Genomic DNA, 6497 nt, shown 5'->3' with positions numbered 1-6497 from the left:
CTGCTGGTCTCGTAATAATTGCACGAAATGGAATTTCAGCTAAGGAAATTTACGACATTAATGTAGATTATTTTACGAACTGTATTTAGAATATGTTATTTTTCAATGTTTTAGAAACACAAAGTTTAGAGAATTTAGATTTTTTTAAAGATTAAACTTAGAAAAAGTAAATTATTCGAGTTAATATAAGTCTCGCCACCAGAAAATAGTTTCAGTATCATTGCTTAAGTTAGATAACAAGCATTAGTAATTTTATGGAAATTTACATAGAAATAGATTGTAAAAAGTTCACCAAGTAGACATGATACTTCCTATAACTAGCTAGTGTGTTTAATCAATATATCTCCAATGTTCGAATAAATGAATGAACAATGAGTATGAAAACGAGTATGAATACAATTTTTTTTGTACTCATGAAAAATGAATATACACTTTTTATTCTGTTTGAATGAATATATTTGTGAATATGATTACACGAATATTTTTGATTACGCACTCATTCCTATTCCGAGATCATAACCTTATTTAATACATTCTTTAGCAAAATCTTGGGCAATAGTTTTCATTTTCTTCTTAAAACATATTTTCCAAACTTTAATCAAGTTTGGAAGCTCAACATATTTTACAGACTGTATCAGCAGTTAAGCGATTACACTTACAGGTAAGTCAGAACCACAAAAAATATATATTCTATATGTACGCTTGCACCAGAAACTAATGGATTGTCTCTCTGACGATCTTGCTAAGAGTAGGGAAATATCTTCGTAATCTTATATCCAAATTAAAATTTTAAGTAAAAGTGTAAAGATATAGTACAGAATAAAAGCAATAAAACAGATTAGCTTCCACATAAATGTTTGCGTATATGAATATTTACTATAGATCACTAGTTATGGTTAAGAGAAAAGATTTCTGGAACTTTCTTTTAGTTTAAATTTTGTTTAAATAAATATATTTGTAAAAAATAATATTTGTAAAATAATCATAAAGTATTCATGAATAAATATGTATTTTTTTAATACCCACAGTTTCAAATAAATATATTAATAAATATTTTTTAATGGAAAAATTTTGAATAAATAAAATTTGTAGCTCAATAACAAGTTTTTTGTATTCAGCAAACACACTTTTCACACATTATATTATACGTCTGAAAGGTTGAGAAAATAATTCTCTCTCACATGCAGTGCTGGCGATGATGGAGCGGACGATGTTGGTAACAGGTTGCTCGGTCCATGTAAGTTTCTCCAATACATACGTGTTCGATGTTTATAAACTGATAGCCGGCATCGGTGGACGTTTTAATGCCACGGATACATGTGCAATACAGAAAATGATTTCTTAGGCTTATCGCGTGATAAGACCGGACGCTGTGTATGACACGGGAGCTCCACGGGCCTATTGCTTAAATCCCCCGTGAATTCTTCCAGTGCCATTTACAGAATCCAAGCCAATAGAGAAGCCAAATCGTTTGAAGAGTTTCCATCTTGGTTACGCCTTGCTGGAACCCTGACAAAGAAACTTCGAAAGGTAATAATCGATACCAGTGGCCTTCGAGAAACGGTATGTCGCAACGTTTGGCGTTCTCCAGATACACGCACTCGATCGATAGAAGTCGCTCTACCGAGACTTTATCTGCGACAGTAATTATAATTTGTAAATATTGATAGCTGTTCTTTAACAAATTTTCCTATAGCTAATATCGATTCGACGTCGCATTGGAAGACAAATTCAGAATAAATCAAAAGAGAAAGATGTAGTAGTGTGATAAAGACCGCGAACGTTGAACGATCGTAACGAAACGATATGGAGGCTATTAATCTCTATACAATTACGACAGCGGAAATAGATTTTAGTATTAATTGTCCGTTCCCACTGATAACCTAAGTTTACTTTGAAAATTTCGAATCGCAAATCACAGGACAAAAACGGGAATCAGTTTGATTTGTCTCCGCGAAAAAGAACAAGGCTCGAAAAAAACAAAGTCAGAGGGGTCGACGAAAGGTAGTCCAAAGCCTGTCGACTATTTCTTTCCCCCTTCTTGTTCTTCCGTCACGGATCGATGACTCTTCCCGGAAGCCGCGTCTGTTAGAACTCGCGGAGCGCGCCATGATTTGTTCCCCAGGCGTTCTCCACGCTCGTCCTTCAAACTCCACGTCTCGTCTCAGGTCTCTCCTTCTTTCTCTATCTTTACTCGCTTCTCGATTTGTTCGCTCCCACCCACAAAATCGTTCCCACCGATTCTTTAGGTTCGACCAGAAGAGCCGTGCTGTCGGCTTTTTCATGTTAGGATGTACCTCCTATCCTCTCCGTCCTTTCCCGCAGGCTATAATCTAGTCAAAGAGTATCCATCTATCTATTCTTGTCTTTCCCTAGTCATTTCTACTACACAAAGTATCAAAAATCACAAGTATATTTTCTTACAAGTTTATTTATAAAAATTTGTTGAAATTGATTTTTCTATACAATAAACAAACTTCGCTAATAAAAAGATTAACTTCAAGTATAATTAAATGCTATAAGTTTTGATATCGGTAGTATCTTGTCGCGAGTGTTTAATATGTTTTTTTTGTGTGTATTATGTTAATTTTTCACGGTTATCTCATGATAACCAAAGTACAACCAACGAGAGAATAACCAACATAGTCAAAATTATAACTCTTATTGTCGTATCATTTACGATAATTGGTTACTGATGAATAAGCGAATACCAAAAAACTAACACCTTAGTTATCGATTTTTCGCATCAAGATCGTATTTTCAATCTTTTTTTTTGCCTTTAATGAATCTTGTAGTCGAGCAGTTATAGAGCAGCTTGATTTAATTCGTTTCATGCTGATATAATCGATCCACCACCGTCAAAAATAATCGAGATGAGATTTATGAAGGAATCAATTTTACGTATAACGTGGAGAAAAATAATTTATTTACGGAGCGAGAAAGTGTATATCTGAGGGAGTAACACGCGTTCCTTCGAGTTTTCCCGCCTGGTTCTCACGATTCAAATCTTTTCAGTGCACCGTGTATATACTTGCGATTCTTCGCCGACTATCTGCAAGTCTCTCAGTTCTCAAGCCATTCTTCCGGTCATGCCATCATTCTGGTTCTCACGGTTTATTCGAACATCAAGAAACACGGCATGGAAATAATTTTGCTCGCAGAAATCTTTTAATACACCGCAGTTAAATGCTCTGTACAATGATTATTACTTCGGAAATAATCTGATCGCATTCCTCCATTCAGCTGCGTCGGTGCGATTTTTGTTAGCTCGTCGGCACGTCTTATCGAGCCTGCACAGTCGTAAAAAAAGATGTTAAGTATGTCAGTCAAAGTTATTCGTCGGTCATTCGACAAAAGATACGCCTTTTCCGCCGTGTTTTTTTCATAAAATTTCAATCACTAGAAAATTTTCTTTTTTACAAGTATTTTATGCATCTTCATTGTGACCTCATTCAACAGAAAAATTCATTTAACAGAAAAAATTTTGAAAATTTACTTGAGAAAAAAATTTTATGTATATATTTTATGTATAAACTTTATTCTGTTTCAAATAATATTTTAATAAACAGAGCCAATTTTAATAATAAAAGAAACATTAATATGTAAGAAATGAATGTTATTCATAAATAAATTAATATTATTAAATATCAATTACATTATGAAAATTTTTACTTTTAATATTAAAGGCATAGAAACGAAAATCTCGTCAAAATTGTAAACACTACTTTTGTTATAATCAAGTTACATTGACTACACAGAGAGATTACAGATATTAATATATTCAAAATTCTTTCTTTTTCTTGTCTGTCAGGATATTTATAAGTCAGACAAAATTTGTATGTGACTCGCAAATTGAGATACAACGGTTGTGCTTTCGGGTCGACAAGGTCTGTTGATTTGTGTAAGTCAAGATACACAATGGTTGCGAAAACACAAACGCGTGTCCGGGCGTGTTTAAGCCCCCATTTTGCGATCTCGTAACTCTTCGAACAGGTTTTGTGTGACCTCGACTTCTCTTCTCGTTGGAATGCTTGCTTCTCTTCGTCTTTCCACCACAATCCGTGCTACGATCCACCGCGCGATCCCAATCGCTCTTCCGTGTTTCAATCGGCGCATAGTGATGAATCTATATCGAAGGCACGTGATTAAAGAGAAAATCATCCTAATGTCGACGGTCGTGTTCGTGGTTTCTTCATCGTCGAATTATCTCATTAATTTACATACATCGATCGGCGATAGAATATTGATTGCAAATATGTAATCTGCATCTCGTAAGACAAAATAAATAATGAAGAGTGAAATCTTTGTATCGTATTAGAAACCGCTTTCTAATTCGTCGTACTTGTTTTTCCATCCGTTTTATTTTTATCAGAGATTTAGATCTTACGTTTGAAGCACGTGAAAGAACAGTTTATATTTACAAATTCGTGTGATGCGCAAATATTATTACCCTCGACGTCGAGTTGCGAGGAAAAAAGTTCAAGCGGACATAAAAGTTTTTTCTCAGATTAGAGACTAGCACCTTGGTACCATAACGAAAGAATTTCACAGTGATGCAACGATATCTGGGACGAGAGAATAGATGAATGGAGAAGGAGAGAATAATTGGTGGTGGGTGGAGTAAAGCTGTGAAAACAATAAAATATCAAACGGTCCCCGGGACACGGGATAAGGGCTCCGACACTTTGCGCGCTCTTCGTGACTTTCGAAATCTTATTAAATCACGACGTAGATATGCGCCATTACGAACGAACAATATCACCGCGAGAGTAAAGTCGATAAATTGCGGCACGGTGCATTTGCATATTTACAAAAGTGACATACACGACAGGCTAAAGGCCAGAAAGCCCGCACTTGTAATTTCGCTCGATACGTGTTCTCATGTAACACGCGGAGTTATATAATTTCGAACAACCCGGCAGTCGCGTTTTTTCCTGGCAGAGAGAGAGAGAGAGAGAGAGAGAGAGAGAACCTCGCAAGATTATTCACGTAGAGCTTCTTAAGCCGCTCTCGCATGATAAGTTCTCAATAACTACCGCACTGCATTTAATATACTAAAATAATTTATAATTTATATTATTGCACACACAAAGGCAAGAGGAGACTGCTTACCTATAAGAAACGTCGAGGATTCATCTCATCAGCAAAAAATGTACTTCCGGATTTACATAATCGCGAGGGAGAAAAGAGTGTCGAATATTTATCAATTGACGAAACGCAATCAACGCACGATTATTCCTTTGTCGATGTTAGTTTCATTCTTATTCTCAGCGACGATTTCTCAGCGTCGATGTTTTTCGCGCCGAGGTCGAAGCCGGCGAATAACGGTCATCAGTACCGGAGGACACTGACCCGATGAAAATCTCGGGTATACAAGAAAGAGAAACCGTTGGGAACGTGCCCCTTCGCGAACACCAAAGAAATAGATTTCACCGGCGATCGTTACAATCGATAATAAAAACGGATTTCACATATGCATATATCATGAAATTTAAACGGAATACGATCGTTTTTAGCTTCTAGCAATGCGTATAAAGATTGCGTTACGATTTTGCCAGAGATCTGGAAAAATGATAATGCAAAGTTTTATTCTCAGTACATAACAAATAATTTGCGAATGCGCCACTTATTTAGTAGTATTTGAATGCCAAGTATTTTTCTATATAACTATTTGAATTTTTGCCTTGCTATCGCAAAGTTACTCTACCTGCCGATCGATTTCGATCTAAAAGGGATAAAGATGTCGATCAGATTCAATCAATTCTCTTCCATCTTAGCAATATCCGCTCGTCGATTACCCATGCCCCGCTCTGTACTGAATGAGAATATACCTGATACCGATCAGTATTAGTAACATCCTCTTCTTTACAATCCTCTCCAGACCGGTCGTTCGTCTTCTTTCGCTTCGCAAGTGCGTACTAGGAGAAGATGGTCAAAATTTCACTGACGTCAGGTCCGTCGTTGTTCACATCAGAGCTCTTGTAGCTGGCGCGAGATAAAATGCCCGATCGATTGCTTCTTTTAAGATATAGCTCGCGCACCAATAACCGATAAGCACAAACGACACGGCAGAGAAATATGTACGAAAAGAAGCGAGTAAGAAAAGAAGCGGTAGAATACGAACAAAGAAAAAGATCAGACCAATCAAAGACGAAGAAGAAGAAGAAGAAGAAGAAGAAGAAGAAGAAGAGTTATGCGGTATATGTATACAGAGTAAGGAGGTAGAAGTACGACAGGAAAGGCTTTTGCGTAAAGTCGAATGCGAGTGCGCGGATATTGAGAGGACTCCGAACCGGTTGCTCGAAGTGACGTGAGTGAACTGAGGCTAGAGGCTGGCAGGTAAAGCCAGGTAAACCCCGGCTGACTGGTGGCACACACCAACACGCGGGAGAAGAGGAAGGTTGCCGGCTGGGTGGCTATACGCCGCGCCGGCAAAGCCAGCCAGCCAGCCAGCCAGCCAGCCAGCCAGCCGTAGAGACAGTCAGCTCGGTCAGCCG

This window comes from Trachymyrmex cornetzi, unplaced genomic scaffold (genome assembly GCF_001594075.2).
Source record: "Trachymyrmex cornetzi isolate Tcor2-1 unplaced genomic scaffold, Tcor1.1 scaffold385, whole genome shotgun sequence".
NCBI lineage: Eukaryota > Metazoa > Arthropoda > Insecta > Hymenoptera > Formicidae > Trachymyrmex > Trachymyrmex cornetzi.
This window is presented reverse-complemented; position numbering follows the sequence as displayed.